This window comes from Camponotus vicinus, unplaced genomic scaffold (assembly GCF_025532165.1).
Source record: "Camponotus vicinus isolate PSW18456_S1 unplaced genomic scaffold, iyCamVici1.0 SCAF_7, whole genome shotgun sequence".
NCBI lineage: Eukaryota > Metazoa > Arthropoda > Insecta > Hymenoptera > Formicidae > Camponotus > Camponotus vicinus.
This window is the reverse complement of record NW_028141979.1, coordinates 9,798,524-9,825,559: the sequence shown is the minus strand read 5'-3', so window position 1 is coordinate 9,825,559 and position 27,036 is coordinate 9,798,524. Positions and strand designations below refer to the sequence as shown.

At 30.7% G+C, this 27,036-nt stretch overlaps 1 pseudogene; it reads left to right on the top strand.

Annotated features, from left to right (window-relative positions):
• Nucleotides 1–1,136: 1,136 nt before the first annotated feature.
• On the top strand, nt 1,137–21,288 carry LOC145974575 (aminopeptidase N-like; annotated as a pseudogene).
• The last annotated feature ends 5,748 nt before the right edge of the window (nt 21,289–27,036 follow it).

Below are 27,036 nucleotides of genomic sequence, written 5' to 3'. Positions count from 1 at the left end.
ACATACAAAATTGTGTGGAGTAACAGGTAACGCTTTTATTTTAGAAAAGACATTTTCTTTAATTTTCAAATCGACTAACTCATTTTATATTGTAAATATTATTTTTATCTTTTGCATACATTACAGTTAATAGAAATGAAGACATTTACGATTGTACTGTAATAGCATGTTTCGACCATTTTGACATATAGAAAGTGTAAAATTTATAAGCTAAATTTCATTTTGCCATTATAAAATTATTGTGTAATTAATTTTATATTATTGCTAGAAAATTATCTAAGCTATATAAAATAATATCTCATTATCTAATCCATAAAATTATCTACCTTAAAAACGTATAGTATTACCTGTGTTTTGTTTTAAAATTATTTTTTATAATGAATATCTAGGGCCAGTAGGATATGTTAATTTGAATGTGTAACGAACGAATAAACAACAAATAATAAAAAATTAACATTTTATTCAAAAAGATGTGTTATAAAAATATTAACATAATTGTTTTTAGAATTTTGTTCGAATGTTTGATACAATCCGCTACATTATCAAAATTTCAAATATTTGATGATATTTGATTTCCGTTCAGTGTTTGTACGTCTTTAATACATTTCTTACTTAAGGAACAGATTGATCTTGAAAATAACATGTTAGTAAACATATAGTCCATATCATGTATAAAATCGCGTTGTTCAGAATATACCTTCATTTCTCATACATTTTAATGGTTATGTTATATATATATATATATATATATATATATATACATTGAAATATGTAATTGTACTAGGACAAATCTTAAAGATAGCTAAATTGAGATAAATAAGAGTTATGTTTATTGTGCTTGTCCTACTGGAATTATCTAAATACATGCTTCATGTCTCCTAATGTTCAAATCCGAAAAAAATATTTCATATGTCGTTTTAATAATTTGTATATTTATCTTTTCTAATCATTCCTTTATTTATTAAACTTCATTATTTTAATTTCTTTTTAAATTAATCGTATCTTCTTATGAAGTGTTTTGTAAATTCTCTTGAACGTTCTTTCACACAAAAATCGATTTTATTGCATACTCTTTGCAAATACTTTTTTTCTTAATGAAGAAACGTTTTTTTATAGATATCCGAGTGAAATTCAACATGACATTCTTAAAACTATTATTAACTATTAGTATAATATATCTTGCCATGATGGCAATAGCGAGTCATGTGGATGATGAAGAATCAAAAATCAAAGGAATCGATGAAGAATCGAAAATCGTGCGCAGTGTATTAAATAGCAAATCAAGCAATATATCAGATTACATACTTCCGATACATTATAACATACAATTAATGTTACACAATAATTATCTCCATAGCGAATGCATAATCACTTTAAATTTTTCTTATGCAAAACAATACATAAGTTTTTATGCACCGGATTCAGCGAGGATAATAGTATCGACATTAACGAAAATTAATGGTACGGTTTATGAAACAAACTCAAGAAATTTTATTAAAAACAATATTGTCGTGCTCGATTTCGGTGATATCTTGTTGCGTGGAATGTACTATCTGTATATAGAGTATGAAATCTCAATTAATATCGTAAGGGAATCTTTCATTCCGTACATAAACAAAGATGAAGAAATAGAGTAAGTAGAAGAATATATGAAATATCAAAAACAAATTGTACATTTGTGCATTCTACGCTTACAATTATCTAAAATTATTCATTATTTAATGTTTATCATTAAAATACGCCAGGTTGTTAATCGCAACAGGTATCCAAGCGAAAAAACAGCAAATATTTCCATATTGGGATAAGCCAGAATTAGGAAGTACTTTTGTTATTCTCATACTGCATCATTCAAAATACAAAGCTTTGTCAAATATGCCGACAGAAACTACTATATTTATATCCGACATTATGATGTGGACATATTTTCACAAGACGCCTTTGATCTCCATAGATAGTGTAGCATTTCTAGTATCGGGTTTTCATCAGATCATCCTCTCGGCTGAAACAATTCGTTCATCTATATGGTTCAGACCACAATCGGAACCGCATGTAGAATTTGCGAAAACTGTTATTTCTTCCGCTTGTGTATACATTCGTAATTGGAATATTTTGAGGACAGGACTTGCGCGGACCTCTGTTTCATTTGAGAGCAAAGTGGATCATGTCGTAATCCCGGATTTACAAAATGATATGGAACAGACTTTGTGTTTCATTTTTTATCGGTAATATATATAGTTAAAAATATAGGTATATTTTAAAATTAATTACATATTATATTGTAATCCATTTACATAAGAAATTATATTAATATCCAAAATTTTTCATACACATTAGTATTTATAATTATTTTTAGAGAAGCAGATATCACTTATAATGAAGAATTAGATCCTGTCGCATACAAAACGATAATTGCGCGCTTAATTGCACGTGGGATAGTACAAAAATATATTAGAAATCTGTTCAGACCAACTTACTTATGGCCTCAAACATGTTTAAACGAAGGATTTAATATATTTTATCAAGCATACATTATCGATAAGGTTATTTTATTACTAACGCTATTTGAATACGCAGTCAAATGATTAATAGTTTAGCAATATAAATAATTGTAAAATATTTGTGCAAATATTCTGTTTTATTTCTTAAATGTAAGAAATTATAAGATTCCAAGTATCTAAAGTTTCTAGAAATCCGGTGAAAGAAATTTAATAAGAACTAAATATGAATATGTTTTTGTATGAAAATTATCGCAGAAAAATTTGCACACACAAACACACATACAAACTTTATTCTTAACAATAGCATATAATAAGCTAATTTTGATATGTACCAAAAACTTTTTCTTTTTGATTATTTATGATAAGTTATGATTATATCGAATTGATTTTAGGCTCTGCCAAATTCCCGAATGATGGATTTGTTTGTAGTTCAAGTTCAACATGAATTACTCTATCTAAATACTTATATGTGATATTAATATTCGGGTAATAAGAGCCTATCGCGGATGTAATTGCGTAATGATCAAAACTTAACTTGGAATAATCTCTTGGTTTGAGATTTAATTCCAACAAATTCCCCTCTAACCCCCCTAGATGGAAGTAGGCGAGAAAAATATCGGTCCGAAAGTCGCTGAATCGGGAATCGAACCCGAGTCTTTCGCTTGCCGGGCGACTGCTCTTACCACTTAGTGTTTTTAGGCAATGAGAGAAGTATCGGATCGAAAGGGTCTGAATAGCTCAGTGGTAAGAGCAGTCGCCCGGCAAGCGAAAGACTCGGGTTCGATTCCCGATTCAGCGACTTTCGGACCGATATTTTTCTCGCCTACTTCCATCTAGGGGGGTTAGAGGGGAATTTGTTGGAATTAAATCTCAAACCAAGAGATTATTCCAAGTTAAGTTTTGATCATTACGCAATTACATCCGCGATAGGCTCTTATTACCCGAATATTAATATCACATATTTTATATTCGAGAGCCGACATCAAAGAAATTTAATGTTTATTTACGCTGTAGGGTGAAAAAGAAGCATCTTTACACTAAATACTTATGTTGTTATAAATTCTACTTTAGAATATAATATAAGCTATCCTGAAAATTATATACAGTCTTCTCTTTCTCATATCAAAGGTATGCGTATAACACTGCATAATTAAACAATTAAGTAATTATAAATTTCTAATGTTAATTTCATAGAAAATGAGAAAAGTCATTTATAAACAAAAGACCCTGTACGATTCTTATGGAAATTGAATTTTGAAGTTTGGTGAAATTTGCAGAAACTCTGGAAATAAATAGTTTGTGGCAAATCAAAAGTCACATTAACCGCGATATTGTTTGATAGAGCCATTTCGTCGCTACAAGCGTTCAAATGTCGAAATAAATAATGTATTATTAAGTAGAATCACACACAGTTGATTACTTTTATTAATACATAGATATTATATTTACGTGGAAAATATGTATATAAATGTATATATAGGGTGTTCATAAACTTCCCATATACTATATTTCAGAAACGGTTCAAAAATTACGAAAAATCATGAAACAGGTGTTTAATTATTTTGAGAGGCTAGTCTTTTAAAGCAATTAGGGAAGTTGTATCCCTCTTCCATTCGAAGGGGGAGACTTAGGGTAAACTTATATAATAACTATACTTTCAACTAATTATATTTTATCAAATATCAAATGGCATGTTATGGCGACGACAGCGGCGATGCTGCTACACACAAATTTTTTCTATGTAAATAAATTAGTAAAATGTATTAATATAAATGATCAACTGTGTATGACATTATAATATATTATTTATTTTATTTAGTATATTATTTACTTTTCCTTAATAGTATTGAAATAACATCTTATTTCGATATTTGAATACTTGTAGTGACGAAACCACATCATCAACCTTATCACATTTATTTTGACATTTTTTAAATTTTTTTTGTGTTTTCACGTAAACTATTTATTTTCAAAATTCAGCAAATTCAATCAAAATTCAAATTTCATCGAAATTCAATTTCCGTAGAAAGTACCGTGCAAGGCCCTTCATTTGTAAAATTTAATATATTTTTTCATAATATTTGCAATAACGTAATAATATCTAACTTTAAAATTAAATTTTTATATAATTTTTGTATAATTTTATAATATGTAATTTTTTTTAAATTATAACTATACATATTTATCTAAGATTTCAAAAAATCATATTAAAATATAAAATTAACTGATTCCTTATAATTGTCTAATTTATTATTATTAACAAATTTTTAATCATTCACTATTTATCTGTTATTAGAAATTTTTTCGTTGAATTGTATTTATCAATCTTTTATAGCTGCTAACTTAGATTTAATTACACAAACTTTGGGTGTGATATATTTAATTTTAATAATTACATATATATTCACAAACCTTTATTGCGCATTGCAGTAAAGACATTTTAAATATACTAAATTCTTTCTCTTTCAAACATTATAGGATCCATTATATGGCGCATGTTAATACGAACATTACCACTTCATATATTTTCAAAGGGATTCATGAAATATTTGGGTAATCAGTAAGTATAATGTATTGTAATGTAATAATATACATCATAGAGGAAAAGGAAAGAAAATCAAAGTATAAAATAGATTTAATAATACATTTCCAGTTTTTTAATATTTAAAAGACATACATATTTAAAAGCTTAAATTTATACTGCTATTTTATATTTATGAATTTTTGTTAAGATTGAATTTCAACTTTTTTCTTAATAAATATATAGTAGATATTCCTATTTTCTAAATAACAAATAATTTAAATTGAATGTTTTGGAGAATGTAGTTTTACAAACATAGAATATAAACACTCTAAAATCTTTGTAATATAAAAATTAATTTATTATTTATTCAGTCACGACGAATGCTATCATAATTATTAATAAATATATATTAATATATATTAAATAAAAATATATACATGAAATATAAATAAAATATTTTTATTAAAAATATATACTAAAAAATATTCATTACATATATGTATATATGTTTTTATTATTTCTGTATATGATATAAAAATAATATATAAATATTTTTTTTATTATGGCGTTCAAAAATCGTACTCTATTTTGAGAAAGATGAATGGATTATTTTCAACTTACAACAAGCTGGTAAATATTGAATAAAAAATTTATATCTTTATTGTTTATTTATATATACAGGGTGTTCGGAAATTCAATCGCCAAATTTTCAGAGATTGTCGGGGGCACCATAAGAATCATTTTTTGCAAATGAACCTGGGGTCGCAAACTTGTCATTACATCGCTACGACATACGGAGTGTTCGAAAGAGTCGGGACCTCGAAATATCACAAAAAATAGAAGTTTTACAAAATATTGTTTCAAACAAAAGGTGGAGGGTGTAAAAAGGTCTATTTACTGGTGCCATGTGTTTGACCTTGGATGGCGTCGCCAAGGTCACGACAAGGCCACTTTGAATTTTTGAAATGGAATCCTCCACTTTTTATTGCATATTCTTGTAGCCTTTCTCGAGACCTTTTCAAAGCACTAATTTTACCAACTTTAAGTAAGCCGTTTCGAAGTTATCGAGCTTTTCATGGTAAGATGTCTCGCCAACGAAGGCAAGACATCCAAACACAAATTCGATTCCCAGATTGGAATATGATCTAGCCAACCATGGCAAGAACGGTGATGGATCCAGCCGATGAAGGCAAGATCGGTGGCTGATCCAGCCGATGAAGGCAAGAAAAAAAACAAAAAAAAACAAACAATTTTTTGTAAAACTTCTATTTTTTGTGATATTTCGAGGTCTCGACTCTTTCGAACACTCCGTATGCCGTAGCGATGTAATGACACGTTTCCGACCCCAGGTTCATTTGCAAAAAATGATTCTTATGGTGTCCCCGACAATCTCTGAAAATTTGTCGATTGAATTTCCAAACACCCTGTATATAAACACAGGGTGTTAATGAATATCTGTTACAAACTTGTAGGGTATGCAGAGGGTTTAAACTAAATCAACTTTTAATAAGGAACTCATTTCCGAAAACACACCGTTTGCGAGCTGCAGACAGGAACTGTTGGTATGTTCAGTAATAAGAATAATTCTCATAATAACTTTATTTTGTTACATTACACTACAAAAATGTTTAGCAACGTCAAAACAGATGACTACAATAATAGCTCATAATGACGACCACCAACTTCGATGCAAGCATTGCACCTGCGAAGCATGGTACACTCTTTCCAAAATGTTGGACGTCATTTGGATTTCTCGTTGTCATTATGAGCAATTATTGTAGCCATTTGTTTTGACATTGCTAAACATTTTTGACGTGTAATGTAAATAAATAAAGATATTATGAGAATTATTCCTAATACTAATCTCCCTAATACCAACAGTTCCAGTCTGTATCTCGCAAACGGTGTGTTTCCAGACATAAGTCCGTTATTAAAAGTTAGTCTTTGAACCCTTTACATACCCTAGAAGTTTGTAACAGGTATTCATATACATATATTTACATATATATATATATATATATATATATATATATATATATATATATAATATATTATATATATCATATATGATATCTATTTTAATTAAAAATAATCATAAGATGTATTAAAATTCATATATATAATATAAGATATAACAAAAGATATTGCAACAATATTGAAATTTTAACAATATATTTGAAATTTTCATTTCTTGCTGTAATATGTAGAATTGCTGATACAGCCTTCATGTTACATAATAAGAACGGAAGATGCAAACATCTCTAATTATAATAATATATTTAATTTCGTAATATTTTTAACATCACGAAATATGTATATAATTAATATATATCATTTTAAAGTATTTAATAATCAACAAAAGTAACTTATTTTATAACAGGATACTATCGCGTCAATTATGATATTGCGAATTGGCGAAAAATTGCACAATACTTAAATTCTCAAAAATATAGTAACATACATGTTCTCAATCGAGCGCAAATCATCAATGATGCGTTTCATTTTGCGATAGAGAAGAAACTTGAATTCTCCGTATTTTGGGAACTCGCTTCTTATTTGGCACAGGAAAGAGATTATATAGCATGGTATCCTATGCTCAAAGCATTTGAATTTTTTTCGAACATCTTTCTATTTTTAAATTTTTATCCTGAACTTAAGGTATATATATATATATATATATAGATTGATACAAAAAAAAAATATATATATATATATAGATTGAAACAAAAAAAATTAAATAATAAAGTATAATTAATTTTTTTGTTCAACTCACTACATATATCTATTTTTAAAAGAATTCATTATTATGATATGAAATCGTTGTATTATAAAATAGATAATTGATGTAATGGATAATTTATTTATAAAAAAATGTTATTATATACATATATATATATAATGTCAATATATATATAATTATACATGTAGGGAATATTTCTGCGTAACTATATTTGTGTCTATGCAGGCAAATGTAATAAATATCTATGTAACTATAATTATGGTTGTGCAGTCAAACATGTAAATTTCTACACACACACTATATATGTGTGTGTGTATGTGTGTGTATATATATACACACATACACGTATATATATAATTATCATTATACATGTAGGGAATATATCTGCGTAACTATATTTGTCTACGCAGGCAAATGTAATAAATGTCTATGTAACTATAATTATGGTCGCGCGGTCAAATATGTAAATTTCTACACACACACACACACACACACACACATATATATATAATTATAAATTACATAATTATATTCCACAAAATGATAACTGTCTATTCTCTTTATTAAGATTAATATATAATATGTCAAAATATATTATGTCTAAATAATGAAAAAAATTTTACAATATTTTTATCTTTTGATGAATTTTTCACAATCCGCTTAATTGTTGTTAAGTGTCTCACACACACAAGTCTGTGTTTTTATTATATAATAAATGTACTTGGCGTCGCGACGCTACCGCGCCGCTTGATAATAGCCTTTTCTACCTTGTTCCGCACTATAGTTTTATTTATTTACTTATTTATTTATTATTATTATTTTTATTTTTATCATTTTTATTTATTTATTATTAATCTGTGTTTAATAACCTGATTGCTTAACGTGTCACTTCTCTTCCTTGTTACACTATTCCGCACTATACTTTAAAAATTTATCTTTCATACGTCCGTACACACATATATATACATATCACACGTATGTATGCACATGCACACATATGATTTTGTCTCTTAAAGCATTGTACATATCAATGCATAATCGTATACGCAGCGGTATGAACGCCGCTTGAGGGACAAACTCGCTTTGCTTGTGTGCGTGCGAGCATACGTACGTGAGACTGAAGAAAATCCGGGAGAACGTAAAATGTCACAATTTTGACATGCGATCATCATTTCTCGGGATTGATTGCACCGATTTTATTCAAACTGATCGCAATCGAAAGCTTGTATCCACATTATATCATAAAAGTGCCGTTAGATTTTTTCTTAAGGTCTTAGTTTCTGAAATATCTTAATCGAAAGTTTATATGATGTGAAATTCCGGATAAGCTATTTGGTAGCGCCGCAGTGACTCTCAATGCTCGGATCCTGTTTTTTATGTACTTGGCGTCACGACGCTACCGCGTCGCTTGATAATATCTTAAGAATATTTCCTTAAAGTTTCAAGTCGAAATTAAAGAAAATAAAAAAGATAGCGTTTTAAACAGGTACGAGCTCGACTTCACGATTGGCGGGTGAATGTTTACCTGGCAAGCGCCATAGTATCTGCACTCGTTTTCTTTTTGCTAAATGTTAAAAAAACGCTAGTAATGTGTTAGTGCTAGAAGAGATAAATATTGGATACAGGATATTAAACTTTATTTCACGGCAATATCTGAGTGTGTAAAAAGTAAACATTGTGATGATGATATAACATTCAAAGCAAAAAGTACACGCGGATTCGGATTTAAAATTTAAAACCACTATTGTAAATTAATTCATGCAAGCAATGCGCATCAATATGCTTCAGCAGATAATTCGCGAATAATAAGAGTGGAACGTTCAAGACATAACGAAGGAGGCAAGATTACGTCGTAGACAAGCCAAACTTGAATTGATACAGGCTGCCACATGTCTGCAGAGGACTCACTATATGGCTCTAAAGTAAATGATTCCATGTAACTCAAAAAAATCACTGATATATTGTTTAAAAGTATATTTACAACTTTAAATGCGTTTTTCTCGAAACTGTGTTTTCAAAAACGATAATCAAATATCTCGAGAACCACTGGATGGATCGCATTCTAATTTTTTGCTACTTATCTAGCATAAAATTATGCGACGTTTGTCGTAGCCGTTTTTTGTGTCTTTTATTATTTTTTTTTCATTGCCAATAAGCGATCCATTTTTTAAGCGAAAATTCGCACCTTCAGATTTAGGTGGACGCCATTTTTTAAATTTTGGAAATTTTTTAAGTAGGCTACGACAAAGATTAGATTATAATCTATTTTAAGAATCAATTGATTTTTTTGTTTTAGATGAACCTTGTACATGGCACAATGATTACCGCAAAGTGTAACACATGGGAACACGTCTGGCGCCAACGATAATATCTGCTATATATTTTTTATATTTTTTAATAAAAATGTAACGCTGTATTAAGAAAAAAAAACATATATATATATATATATATATATATATATATTTTAAATTTTACATTGGGCCCATCAAAAATCTAGCTTTTCCTGTTTTAAACTATATGATTTAAATACGAGGCACGCCAAGTTTTCATATCTTACTTCGACCTGAAGGTCATTTATGCGATTTAGAATTTGTGTAAAACTTTTTTAAATTATATACATCATATAAAAAATGGAATTTTTAGGAATTAAAGTAATTTTAACTCATTTAGTATCGATTACGAATTAATATCACATAATTTATTGTACTTGACTAATAGTATTGATCTCATATCGGCTTTTAAATATTTTATTTTTATCACTCTTTTAAAATTTTTGATTTTTTTTATGTACTTGGCGTATTTTTTTACCTTTATAAGGTTTTTTTCAGGGGATCTCACTGCTTTTTGTAAAAAATATTATTTCTACAGAAAATATATGTTAGATTTTTTAAGGATATTTTTTTATATACTTGATGTATTTTATTTTACCGTTATAAGGTTGTTTCTAAAGGGATATCACCACCTTTTTTTGTAAAAATTTATATTATTTCTGCAAAAAATATATACGCATTTTTAAAAATCTTTGCTAAGTGTAAGTCGCGTAATTTTACAAGGTTTTCTAGATATTAAAGTTCACTCCCAAGGGGTGGCTTTTGAATATTGTTATAATACGATAAATTAGTCTCCTTAGAAGTCTTATCTAACGGCACAGTTTTTATATTTTTGTGATACCGTTTTCGAGATAGATTAGATTTTACCCCCAAGAGGTTTTTGAAAATTGTTATGCGATAAATTAATCTCTCACACGTATACACACACATATACACATATCACACGTATGCAAACACATGTACATAAATGATTTTGTTTCTTAAAGCATTTTTGCACACTAAAGCGAATAATCATATACGCGTGGTATTAACGCAGCTTGAAGGACAAAATTGCTTTGAATGTGTGCGTGCGAAGATACGTTCATGAGTCTGAACCTTGTGATGGAAAATGAAAAATGTCATAACTCTGACATGCGCTTATCATTTCTCGGGATTGACTGCACCGATTTTATTCAAACTGGTCACAATCGAAAGCTCGTATTCACATTATATGATAAAAGTACCGTTAGATTTTTTCTTAAGGGCTTAGTTTCTGAAATATCTTAATCGAAAGTTTATATGATGTGAAATTCCGGATAAGCTACTTGGTAGCGCCGCAGTGACTCTCAATGCTCGGATCCTGTTTTTTATGTACTTGGCGTCACGACGCTTGATAATAGATATTTATCTTTTCTAAATAACAAATAATTTAAATTGAATAATTTGGAGATTGTAGTTTTATAAACATAGAATATAAACACTCTAAAATCTTTGTAATATAAAAATTAAAATTATTATTTATTCAGTCACGACAAATTCTGACATAAATACTAATAAATATATATTAATATACAGGGTGTTTCATTTTAATCCGACCAGTCGAATATCTCGAAAACCAAGCCCGGGAGAGAAAAATATTTCAGACAAAAGTTGTTTGGTTTCGAGGGGGCCATAAGATGGTATCATTGGTTTGACCTTGAGTCATTTGAAGGTCACGTGAAGGTCACTTCAATTTTTTTAAATGGAACACCCTATATATTTTTGCACACTCTTGTAGCTTACCTCGAGAGCTTTTCGAAACACTATAATAAAGTATTTTTTCATTTCTTAAAAACACATAGTTGTTTTTAAGAAAAAATATGGAATTGTTAATTGTAAATTACATATTTTTTCTTCAAAACAACTATGTGTTTTCTTTACACCAATTGATTCCTCTCATTATTTTGTACGTAAAAGTATTAAGGTAAGATAATCGAAAAATGAATATTTTACTAGATATTTTACGGTTTATGTAGAATTAAGAAATTATTTCAAGCCTCATAACTCAAAAAGTACTTAACGAAAAGGTACTTAATTATAGTGTTTTGGAAAGCTCTCGATGTCAGCTACAAGAATGTGCAAAAATATATAGGGTATTCCATTTAAGAAATTTAAGGTGACCTTTATGTGACCTTCAAATGACTGTTCAAGGTCAAATCATTGTCACCATCTTATGGCCCCCTCGAAACCAAACAACTTTTGTCTGAAATATTTTTCTCTCCCGGGCTTGGTTTTCGAGATATTCGACTGGTCGGATTAAAATGAAACACCCTGTATATTAATAAGATTATATATATATATATATATATATATATATATATATATATATATATATATATATATACAATTATATTAAAGTTCATAAATTTCTATCTCTGTAGAAGTTACATCATAGATTAAAATACGAAAATAAATTCTGTGTAAATTATGATCTTTTTTCTTATTATTTATTTATCATTTTTAGTATAGTGTTAAAATTATTATGATGTTAAATCTTATAGACTTAGTATGCCTGAAGCAACAACTGCCGATCATTTATGGAACGCTATGAGATGTAAGATGATGAATTGAATTTTAAGTATGATTTTAATATAAAAAATACGATAAATTCGTGGATTATGCAGAGGTATCCTTCCGTGTTGGAGGTGACGCGAAATTACTCTACTTATCATGTAACTGTATCGGTACAATTTTACAACAAATTAGATGAGAAACAATTATATATACCTGTTACTTATGCTACGGAGTCGAATCCCAATTTTATCATAACTTGGACGAATAGTTTGTTAACACCATGGCATTCAAAAATTGAATTTTTCTTTTCTGACAATAATCAATGGATTATTTTCAATTTACAACAAGCTGGTAAATACTGAATAATAAATCTACATCTATATTGCCTATTTATTATATAATAAATTTACAATTATATTGTATATAATTTCAAGTATATATATTTCAATATGAAAATACATATATTTGTATAATTATTATTTTGTAGACGAAGCCAATTTTATGTTTGCACTAAATTGCATATCCAAATTGTCAGAATTGTTCAATTATTATACATACATACATACATACATACATACGTATGTATTTGTATGTATACGTATGTATACGTATGTATGTATTGCGAGTTGCAGACTGGAACTGTTGGTATGTTCAGTATTAAGAATAATTCTCATAATAACTTTATTTGATTACATTACACTACAAAAATGTTTAGCAATGTCAAAACAGATGACTACAATAATTGCTCATAATGACGACCACCAATTTCGATGCAAGCATTGCACCTGCGAAGCATGGTACACTCTTTCCAAAATGTTAGACGTCATTTGTATTTCTCGTTGTCATTATGAGCAATTATTGTAGCCATCTGTTTTGACATTGCTAACCATTTTTGTAAGTGTAATGTAAATAAATAAAGATATTATGAGAATTATTACTAATACTAATATTCCTAATACCAACAGTTCCAGTCTGTATCTCGCAAACGGTGTGTTTCCAGACATAAGTCCGTTATTAAAAGTTAGTCTTTGAACCCTTTACATACCCTAGAAGTTTGTAACAGGAATTCATATACTTATATTTACATATATATATATATATATATATATATATATATATATCATATATATCATATATGATATCTATTTTAATTAAAAATAATCATAAGATGTATTAAAACTCATATATATAATATAAGATATAACAAAAAATATTGCAAAAATATTGAAATTTTAACAATATATTTGAAATTTTCATTTCTTGCTGTAATATGTAGAATTGCTGATACAGCCTTCATGTTACATAATAAGAACGGAAGATGCAAACATCTCTAATTATAATAATATATTTAATTTCGTAATATTTTTAACATCACGAAATATGTTTATAATTAATATATATCATTTTAAAGTATTTAATAATCAACAAAAGTAATTTATTTTATAACAGGATACTATCGCGTCAGTTATGATATTGCGAATTGGCAAAAAATTGCACAATACTTAAATTCTCAAAAATATAGTAATATACATGTTCTCAATCGAGCGCAAATCATCAATGATGCGTTTCATTTTGCGATAGAGAAGAAACTTCAATTCTCCGTATTTTGGGAAATCACTTCTTATTTGGTACAGGAAAGAGATTATATAGCATGGTATCCTATGCTCAAAGCATTTGAATTTTTGTCGAACATCTTTCCATTCTTAAATTTTTATCCTGAATTTAAGGTATATATATATATATAATAACATTTTTTTATAAAGAAATTATCCATTACATCAATTATCTATTTTATAATACAACGATTTCATATCATAATAATGAATTCTTTTAAAAATATATATATGTAGTGAGTTAAACAAAAAAATTAATTATACATTATTATTTAATTTTTTTTGTATCAAAATTCAGAAATTTAAATTCAAAAGGCGCTTATGTTACATATTTGTTATATATTTTTTCTTTACATTTACTACAATCACATAAATTTTAAATATTTCATCAAGTTATTTCTCTATAATACGTTAGTATTTACATGATAATTGTTGATCAATTGTGTAATTATTATTTAATTAGTTTTAGGAAATTATAGAACACAGTATATAACACAATTACCTTTCTTATATTAATTTTCTTTCGTAGTATTCGAATATTTACGATGTTAAAAATATACAAACATTTTGCAGAGAAACTGATTTATATAATATTAAGATAATCTTTTTACATTATACAACACATAATAATTTAATATACATATATTAATCCACTTGTAAATGCTTGTTTTATAAAGGAAATTGATATTTAAAGTTTAAAATACTTAAAATCTATATTTGATACGCCACAGATTTAAATTAAGAAAATAATAATTAAGAAAATAAAAATTATATATCAACATCGATACATCAATCGATATATCAATATGCACAGACTAAAATATATGTACAAAGTGTCTCGTAAAGCTTGATCGCGCGTGCCTCGACTCTAGTTTTTTCATTGCTATGCGACATTCGCCGCTGGCACACTTATCGCGCATATCCTACGATATAGTCTCGCGAAAGGCACGCTTATTCACATTTTTAATTAATATTTTAATAATTATTACGAAAATTGTAGAATGGTAAAGAATCTTTCTGTTCAATTTATTGCGTTCTACCCACTCACGAACGTTAGCACAATTTTATGAAATACTTTATATATCGATATGTGTGTTAAAGATTCATTAAATGATATAAAATCCATACCTATTTAGATGATAAAATATATACACAATTATTCACACAAATAGGAAATTGATAAATCTACTTATTATGATATTGATGCTACGAAGTCACATAAATATTAAAGAAATATGAAAGAAAATTATTTAGTAAAAACGTTTATTTGCGCGTACATTATATCTGTTCTTGTAAATAATGAATAAACTAAATATAATGATAGTTATTAAATTTTAGGGAGTGCTAAGGTTTGATTTTATGCAGAAGTTTAGATCTAATTATTGGAATCTGTATGACGAAAGTCACATCAGCGATCATGTTAAATGCTTGAAAACAAATGATAAAATATTAGAATGTTTGGCTTATAGTAAAAATTCTGGAATTATAATCAATTATTTGGAAACAAAAATATCAGATATTTTATTGAAATCTTGGCATAATGTACCTTATATTGAAGTTGCATCGATAGAGCGAGCTTATGCCTCAACTGCTAATATTTTCCTTTCTGTTCTTGAGAGGAATACTAAGTACATGCTTACAAGTATATTAAGTTTGTTAATTGCAAATTACATATTTTTTCTTAAAAACAATTATGCGTTTTCTTTACACCAATTGATTCCTCTCATTATTTTGTACATAAAAGTATTAAGGTAAGATAATCGAAAAATGAATATTTTACTAGATATTTTATGGTTTATGTAAAATTAAGAAATGATTTCAAGCCTCATAACTCGAAAAGTACTGAATGAAGAAATACTTTATTATAGTGTTTTGGAAAGCTCTCGAAATAAGCTACAAGAATAAGTAATAAAAAATTGGGCTTCCCATTTAAAAAACGGAAGTTGACCTTAAAATAACCTTGGAAATGACCTTTAATGTCGAATCCAAGGTCACTATTAAATAGCACCCTTTGTTCCCTACAACTTTTATCCGAGTCGTTTTCCTTCAAACGTTGATCCTGAAAAGTTATGAGGGTGGAACTTTTAAAATGGGACACCCACACACACACACACACACACACACACACACACACGTATATATGTATGTAATATACCATATATATCATATATGACATAAATTTTAATTACAAATAATCATAAGATGTATTAAAACTCATATACATATAAGATATAACAAAAGATATTGCAAGAATATTGAAATTTTTACAATATATTTGAAATTTCCATTTCTTGCTGTAATATGTAGAATTGCTGATACAGCCTTCATGTTAAATAATAAAAAACAGAAGATGCAAACTTCTCTAATAATAATAATATATTTAATACTGAAATATCTCGAAATATGTTTAATCAATATACAGGGTGAGCTATTTTAATTTACGCACGCAATTATTTCGGAAACAAAGCATTTTAGAGAAAAATGTTTCAGACAAAAGTTTTATGGTTTAGAGGGGGCCATAAGATGGTATCATTGGTTTGACCTTGAATAGTTATTTGAAGGTCACATGAAGGTCACCTTCAATTTCTTAAATGGAACCTACTATTTGTCATTGCATATTCTTGTAGCTTATCTCGAGAGCTTTCCAAAACACTATAATTAAGTACCTTTTCGTTAAGTACTTTTTGAGTTATGAGGCTTGAAATAATTTCTTAATTTTACATAAACCGTAAAATATCTTGTAAAATATTCATTTTTCGATTATCTTATCTTAATACTTTTATGTACAAAATAATGAGAGGAATCAATTGGTGTAAAGAAAACACATAGTTGTTTTTAAGAAAAAATATGGAATTGTTAATTGCAAATTATATATTTTTTCTTCAAAACAACTATGTGTTTTCTTTGCACCAGTTGATTCCTCTCATTATTTTGTACGTAAAAGTATTAAGGTAAGATAATCGAAAAATGAATATTTTACAAGATATTTTACGGTTTATGTAAAATTAAGAAATTATTTCAAGCCTCATAACTCAAAAAGTACTAAACGAAAAGGTACTTAATTATAGTGTTTTGGAAAGCTCTCGAGATAAGCTACAAGAATATGCAATGACAAATAGTAGGTTCCATTTAAGAAATTGAAGGAGACCTTCATGACCTTCAAATAACTCTTCAAGGTCAAACCAATGATACCATCTTATGGCCCCCTCGAAACCATAAAACTTTTGTCTGAAACATTTTTCTCTAAAATGCTTTGTTTCCGAAATAATTGCGTGCGTTAATTAAAATGGCTCACCCTGTATATATATATATATATATATATATATATATATATATATATATATATATATATATATACACGTATATACATATATATAACATATCATATATATCATATATGATATCAATTTTAATTAAAAATAATCATAAGATGTATTAAATTTCATATATATAATATAAGAAATAACAAAAGATATTGCAAGAATATTGAAATTTTAACAATATATTTAAAATTTTCATTTCTTGCTGTAATATGTAGAATTGCTGATACAGCCTTCATGTTACATAATAAGAACGGAAGATGCAAATATCTCTAATTATAATAATATATTTAATTTCGTAATATTTTTAACATCACGAAATATGTTTATAATTAATATATATCATTTTAAAGTATTTAATAATCAACAAAAGTAATTTATTTTATAACAGGATACTATCGCGTCAATTATGATATTGCGAATTGGCGAAAAATTGCACAATACTTAAATTCTCAAAAATATAGTAATATACATGTTCTCAATCGAGCGCAAATCATCAATGATGCGTTTCATTTTGCGATAGAGAAGAAACTTGAATTCTCCGTATTTTGGGAACTCGCCTCTTATTTGGCACAGGAAAGAGATTATATAGCATGGTATCCTATGCTCAAAGCATTTGAATTTTTGTCGAACATCTTTCCATTTTTAAATTTTTATTCTGAAATAAAGGTATATATACATATATATATATATATATATATATATATATATATATATATATATATAGATTGATACATAAAACGAAAATTACAACAATAATAATATTAATACTGCTCGTGTGTTGCAAACCAATAATAAAAATTAAAAATTCCAGGGCCAATAATACGAGCAAATAACTAAGGTCTAAATAAAATAAATTAAATACATATAATAATAAATTCGTTTAATAAAAAACAAAAACGTTTCGACTTTACTTAGTCTTCTTCAGTAAGAAATATAACAAAATCAACGAAGTGCCGCATAGAGAGAAAAAAAATCATAAGTATAAAAAGAAACAATCGTTAGAGCGCTATAAACAAAAAGTGATACAAAAAGAGAGATAGTAGATTGATACAAAAAAAATTAAATAATATAGTATAATTAATTTTTTTGTTCAACTCACTACATATATCTATTTCTAAAAGAATTCATTATTATGATATGAAATCGTTGTATTATAAAATAGATAATTGATGTAATGGATAATTTCTTTATAAAAAAATGTTATTATATTTATATATATATATATATATATATATATATATATATATATATATAAAATAACATTTTTTTATAAAGATTTTTTTATAAAATGTTATTATATATATATATATATATATATATATATATATATATATATATAATAACATTTTTTTATAAAGAAATTATCCATTACATCAATTATCTATTTTATAATACAACGATTTCATATCATAATAATGAATTCTTTTAAAAATAGATATATGTAGTGAGTTGAACAAAAAATTAATTATACATTATTATTTAATTTTTTTTGTATCAAAATTCAGAAATTTAAATTCAAAAGGCGCTTATGTTACATATTTGTTATATGTATTTTCTTTATATTTACTACAATCACATACATTTTAAATATTTCATCAAGTTATTTTTCTATAATAATAATACGTTAGTATTTACATGATAATTGTTGATCAATTGTGTAATTATTATTTAATTAGTTTTAGGAAATTATAGAACACAGTATATAACACAATTACCTTTCTTATATTAATTTTCTTTCGTAGTATTCGAATATTTTCGATGTTAAAAATATACAAACATTTTGCAGAGAAACTGATTTATATAATATTAAGATAATCTTTTTACATTATACAACACATAATAATTTAATATACATATAATAATCCACTTGTAAATGCTTGTTTTATAAAGGAAATTGATATTTAAAGTTTAAAATACTTAAAATCTATATTTGATAAACCACAGATTTAAATTAAGAAAATAATAATTAAGAAAATAAAAATTATATATCAACATCGATACATCAATCGATACATCAATATGCACAGACTAAAATATATGTACAAAGTGTCTCGTAAAGCTTGATCGCGCGTGCCTCGACTCTTGTTTTTTCATTGCTATGCGACATTCGCCGCTGGCACACTTATCGCGCATATCCTACGATATAATCTCGCGAAACGCACGCTTATTCACATTTTTAATTAATATTTTAATAATTATTACGAAAATTGTAGAATGGTAAAGAATCTTTCTGTTCAGTTTATTGCGTTCTACCCACTCACGAACGTTAGCACAATTTTATGAAATACTTTATATATCGATATGTGTGTTAAAGATTCATTAAATGATATAAAATCCATACCTATTTAGATGATAAAATATACACAATTATTCACACACAAATAAGAAATTGGTTAATCTACTTATTATTGATATTGATGCTACGAAGTCACATAAATATTAAAGAAATATGAAAGAAAATTATTTAGTAAAAACGTTTATTTGCGCGTACATTATATCTGTTCTTGTAAATAATGAATTAACTAAATATAATGATATAGTTATTAAATTTTATTAATATAATGATATAGTTATTAAATTTTAGGGAGTGCTAAGGTTTGATTTTATGCAGAATTTTAGATCTAATTATTGGAATCTGTATGACGAAAGTCACATCAGCGATCATGCCAAATGCTTAAAACAAGAACTCGCAAAGTGGGAGTGTATTATAAATGAAAATCCTTGCGAAGAGAAGTCTAAGCGTCATTTGAAATGGCATCTAGCAAATCCTAAAGAAAACAAGTACTTCTTTTCATAATATTTTATTCTTTTTCTAGGATTATTATTTTATATTCTGCATATGTTTGAGAAATTAGTTATCACTTATATCAAAAAATTATTTATAAAATACTAAAGAAACTATTAACACAATTTCGATTAGAAGATTTTTATTTCTTTTCTGGACTGTCTTCTGTAGACTTTTGCCTGGATGGAAGAGGTGGACATATTGCAATGGTTTGAAAACGGCAGATCGTGATACATGGAATAAAGTTTTTACTGATTACATGAATGGAAATGATAAAATATTAAAATGTTTGGTTTATAGTAAAAATTCTGAAATTATAATCCATTATTTAGACACAAAAATATCAGAAATTATATATAAATCTTGGTGTAATGTATCTTATAGTGAAATTAAATCGATAGAGCGAGCTTATGCCTTAAATGCTAATATTTTCCTTTCTGTTCTTGAGAGGAATACTAAGTACATGCTTACAAGTTTATTAAGTAATTACGAAACAATGAGACACAGGTAACGATATCATTTAATAAAGATATACTACACATAGATGTGAAGATTTTATTGTACGAATTAGTTATAATATTGTTTTATTTTTTATAGAAAAGTCAATGGGATTGTAACATTAATTGTTATAATTAACAATGCGTATTCTAAGGAACAGTTGGATGAGGTAAATTTTAAATAAATCAGATTTCTATATTTTATATAATATTTTTCTATAGTTCTGTTCATAATGATACTCTGTATTTATGACAGTGCAATTATTAAATAGAAAATCATTTATTGATAATAATTATTAAAATAATCCATTTTAGATAAAGGACTTTGTAAAAAAGGAGATCAAAAGTTCAATCATTCAGTTACCGATATTGAACAGAAGATGGGAACACGCTGGTCGGAGATCGAAAAACAGATAAATTATTTTCGATCTTTATTTAACAATTGAATAACGAAATCTTTAAGATATTAACTGTTTAGAAATTAAAAATACAGCATAAATGATTGTAATAATATTTATAAATGTATATACTTAATTATTCACTAATGTCATATAGGAATTAATAATTGTTTATATGTATTTTATCAATATAATATTAATTGTACAATATAATATTAAAAATATTGTGTTGTATAATATTGTATGAAAATATTATATTATATTACAATATAATTCATATTATAAATATTATATATATTTTTAATATTATATTTTATTACATATTATATTATATTACTTTTCTGTGTTACAAATTTAATGCATAGATATTGATTATATATTTACGCGTGTTTATTTTACACAGATATGTACATATACAGGATGTTTCCAGTATCTCGGTACAAAGTAAAACCATAAGTAGATCTCGCTAAACTGGACTAAAAAATCCTATATCATTTTGCAAAAAACCACGTAAAATTTCGAGATATAAATTACAAAATATTTAGTTACAATAGGACGACCTTTCTCGCGGCGCGCTTCTAGTCTCGCGTATTGGCCGATCGTTTTTAATTAATGGTTTTACTTTATTGCGAGATACTGGAAACACCCTGTATATATTTTAATCATATACTACAATATTAATTATATAGAAAACTTGACTCTAAAAGACGCTTCTTTTTTAAATAGAAAAAATTTCACAGACAATATGAAAGTTTTTTAAAGTATTGTTTTATTAGCAGATTTATTGCATAGTAATAAGATCAGATAAATACATTTAAACTCTCGTGTGCATTTTTTTTATCTCAGAATATATTAAAATATTGAAATATAAAAAAGTAAAAAAGATTTAATTTCTTTTTCTCCCCTTTGCTCTCGCTCTCCCTTTTTCACTGATTTCTGTATTGTAATAAATTAATAATCACGAATATGTTCCCATCCGAATCGTCATCCGTAACAACTGTATTATTGTGCATTATATTCGGATTAAATTTTGCGGTAATACAAAAACACATGCAAATTGTCACGTTGAACACGTTAAATTATTTATTTATATTGCGTACTAATATATTAATCATATTATAATCGTTGCAAATCTATTCTTAAATATATCTAAGTTGAACTTATTTAACTTAGAAAAACTAAAAAAATGCATAAAAATATGCTGATCAAAATGGAAACAGAATTAAAGAATTAAAATCTCGAATTTGAAAAAATATGTGATCTTATAAAGCTATCACATTATATAAATATGTTATTGAAGAAATGTCAATAGTGATCGATCTAAAAATGATACCAAAAATATCTCGCGATATTTATTACTTGAAGAAATATAGTTTACACTTCTATCGCGCTTATATTGTAGTTACATTTTCCGTAATGCGGAAATCTCAGGCAAATCTCTCGAGGCTGCTTGACCGAATCATCAATACTCGAGTATCAATTTCCCATTTGCACTAATATCGACGATATACTCTGCTATCAGTATTTGAGTTCACGAAGCCAAATCCTCTCGGATAATCCTAATCGTCGAAACGATGCAACGTTTTATCTGCTAATCTCGCACTGGACGCCTACGACGATCGAATCAGATTGACGTTTAAGATTGTCGTTTAAGATTTATATCTATCCATGAAAGAGATTTTTATCGGATCGCGAAAAAGAGGGAGAGACGAGCTCAGAGGAGTATATATTGTGTATGGTATGTGAGAGTGTGTATAATATATTATAGCCAATAATTATACACATGTATATTAATACATAAAAAGATTGTATTCATTATTATTATTTATATATAATTAAAGTCAATGCAATAGTCTATTTATTATAGCTAATTGTTCGCGAGCGAATCCGACAGTGGACAGTAAGAGCGGAAGGTCTTTCAGTAAAAAAAGTGCGCCACGTTTGACAAAACGAAAAGTGACATTTATTAAAGTCAAACTTAAAAGACAAGTGTTTAGTGCAGCGATTGAGTGATTCGCGGAACAGCGGTCTTCGCGAGCGGAAACGCGAGCGATGCAGCGATATAAAAGCGTTTTCCGAATTCGTAAGCGGTCGTATAATGCGGTTAATCAGCGGTTTTATCTAAGAGATTGCGGAAAGTCCAAGAGAGTAAGCGATCGTATAATGCGGTTTACTATGCGGTTTAACTAAGCGGTTTAACAAAGCGGTTTGACGAAAAGTGCGAGACTTCGGCTTGCTCGCGTGCGGTGCCCGTTATAAGGCGAGCGGAATTTTGGGCCCGTAGCGACGTGGCCCAATAATTTTTGTGCTTTAGCGGTGACCTCATGGCGCCGCGCGTAATTGGCCGCCGATGAGGTCTAAGGTAGACAATTCTTTAATTGTCATGCGCGCAACCTTTTTCTGTCAGCTGATTGGCAATCAGCTGATCGTGACGTATGGGCGCGCATGCCCATACGCCTCTCTTATTTTGTCGACGGTTGATGTTGTTGTTGTCAATGTTTATAATCAGCGTTTCTCGGTCGAAGAAAAAATGCGAGATAACGGGAACGGTCGCGTTTTTGTGAAGGGTCGAAAGCTCGAGAAGATTCTTGACGCCCGTTAAATTTGAATCCTCGAGTTATAGAATATAATTTGAAATATTTGCGAAATTGAATTCCAGATGATTTTTATGATTTTCGAACATCCCGCCCGCCTCGTCAGTACGTGACGAAATTTGCGAGAGTGTTCGGGCGCGGGCAGATGTCGCGAACGGTCCAATTGATGAATTATTGACAGCGATCATGAATGGAATGCGTGACGTGGTACAAGACACGTGTTGTTCAGTTCGTTCGAGTCTTTCGCGAGAATAGTAACGTGCGAGTGTAATGAGATTTATACAGTGTTAAATAATGAGAAAATGGACAGTGAGATTTTAGTGAATGATCTCGCGAGTGTAGTGAGATTGAGGAATAGTGAACGTCACAATGTGAAGTGCTGTAACAAGTGATTCTAGAAATTAATCGCGTGCGGTATAACGAGAATTCGACGATTAATTTTTTCATCACTTGATGATGCGCGGTGAGTAGTGTTGCGGATAACGCGGCCACAGACACGATAAACGAAACGCGGAATGAATGTGACGGACAGATGCAATATATACAATATATACAATGTGTATGAATGAACAGTAACGCGAGACAAAGAACTTTAAAAGTTGCGGCGGTCTCGCGTGTCCGGAGGTGACGGCTGCGTCGTATTGTACGCCCCAGGAAGCTGACCAGTGGGACGTTGTGTCGCCATCGGTGACACCCGGCAGTGGCTCGCAGAAACCGATGCAGCGATGAAGAGCGGAGGGTCGTCTCGGGCTCGGTGAACGGTTGGCCGACGGCGTTGAGCGATCCGACGGCTCGATGCTCGGGAAGCTCTCCGTCGGACACGTCGCGGCTGTTGCGTGGCCAGAAGGCTTCGTCCCGGAGGAGCCCGGCTGGGGTCATCCACCACAGCGGATGGCTAACCCGGTCGCTGAATACTGCGGATGGACCTAGAAAAGTGCGGATGTGAGTTCACAGATTTAGTGTGAGGGTGGACGCGCACAGTTAGAGTTGCGGCAACGATCTTGGCTTCGCCGGGGCGACCTTGCCCTTGGCAGCCAATTAGTGTGATGCGGTTTGACCCTTTTGTTGATAGCTTCTCCTGCGGGACTCCAGCCAGGATGCTGTCGTCGGTGGCGGTCCTCTTTTTGCAAGGGATCCCGCCCGCCGTGCACTGACTGCGAAGTGAGAGCGGTGTGAGAGCGTCAGGAGCGGACAGTTCCTTCCCCTGCTCTCGGGGTCGCTGAACTGGCTCGTTCAGCTCGAGGTTGGCGGAGCTGTTGCGGTAGCGGAGAGTGGTCCTGCTGCCTCCTGACAGGATCCAGCCCAGAGTCGTTTTCTGGGCGATTGGCTCGTCCGCACGGCCCTTGCGGAGTCCATCCTGAAGGATGGCTGAGTGGACGTCGGCGCCGAGCAAAAGATCGATCGGATCCTGGTCGAAAGGTCGTGGATCAGCCAGAGAGAGTCCGCGGATATGCGGCCAGGTGGACTTGTTTCGTACCGTCGGCCCGGAGTATGATGAGAGGCACGGCAGAATGTGCGCGACGACGGAGAGAGTAGCTCCGGTCGTCTCAGAAGAGAGGCTCAATGAGACTCTGCCGCGAGTGGCTCTGGATGGCGCTCCTCCGATCCCAGCGATCGCAATCGAGGAGCGGGCTCGCGGCAAGTGGAGGCGTTGTGCCAGGGCTTCCGAGACGAGAGAGACTTCGGATCCCTGGTCGACCAAGACGCGGACAGGTTGAGGCTTCCCCCTGGAGTCGGCGATGGTCACGCGGGCGGTGGCGAGGAGGGTCGCCTTATGATCTGATTTTGGCAGCACAGCGGAGAGTGAACTGACCTCGGTGGACGTTGATGACTGGTACGCATCATGCAGCAGAGTGTGGTGTCGTGATTGGCACAAGACGCACGTCTTGACTGACTGGCATTGCGCCATGAAGTGGTTGCCGAGGCAGTTGTAGCACAACCTGTTGGCTTCCACGAAGGACTTCCTGTCGCTCGCGGACTTTGCCTTAAATTGTGAGCATTGCATGAGTGAGTGCTCTCCCTTGCACACGACGCACTTGGAGGCGTTGGAAGTGTGCTGTGTGAAGTGCGACTTCGCTGACCGTGCGGCGTCTTCGGACTTCGCGGCAGACCTTGGCTTGGCGGCATTCAAGGTGAGTATCCTTTTGGATATGAAGTCCGTCAAGGTGTCATGGCTCGGCGGATCGATGGAGTCACACGTTGAGGACTCCCACTCGAGCCGAGTTTGTGGATCGAAGAGCTCGACAATTAGATAGTTAAAGAGGTCCATCCCATGGGAGGCAATGGGCCTGTCGATGCTCTCCTGCGCGTTGACGGCGGTGGTGACTGCGTTGAAGATTCGGCTCAGCTCGTCGGCGGTCTCAGCCTTCATCCTCGGCACGGCGGTGAACGCGGCGAAGTTGGAGCGGATAAGTTCTCGCTTATTTTCGAAGTGTCGGCTTAAGATTGACCATGCTCGCTCATAGTTGCTCCCGGTAACAGATAACGGACGAATTAAACTTTCCGCAGGTCCTTGGAGGCAGGAGCGGAGATAGTGGAGCTTTTCCACTGCGGATATGGACGAGTTGTCGCCGATTATTGACAGAAACAAGTCGCGGAACGCGGGCCACTCCTCGTATGCGCCCGAGAACGTCTGGAGTTTGATGCGCGGCAACGAGGTTCTTGGAGCTTGCTCTGGACCTGGCTCGCTTTTGGACGCGGTAGGCGCTTCGCCCTTGAGTTTTTCGGCATAACTGGCTAGCGTGCTGCGTTGCGTCACTTATGTATTCTCCGCGACATCAATAAAATCAGATTTGGCGTACTCACTCTCATGGTACCTTTCTTTCAGAGCCGCCAGAATGAGCTCGTGCTGAGCCTCGATTTTTCCCCACAGGTTATCGAGGATGGTAAGACGAGCTTGGATGGCGCCGAGGGTGATATTGTTGACCCCCATTTTGCGGAGATTGTCCACGGAGCGAGACATTCGTCCGTGAATGTCGGTTTGAGCCTCCAACAAAGCCTTTAGATCGGCACTCATTGTAACTGATTTCTTGTCTTTACAGAAAACTCACTGCACAAAACTGATCGGCACTGTGGATGTCACCCACGAAACTGCGGATGAGGATGATAAATCCGGCTCGAAGGACCAAAAATGTTCGCGAGCGAATCCGACAGTGGACAGTAAGAGCGGAAGGTCTTTCAGTAAAAAAAGTGCGCCACGTTT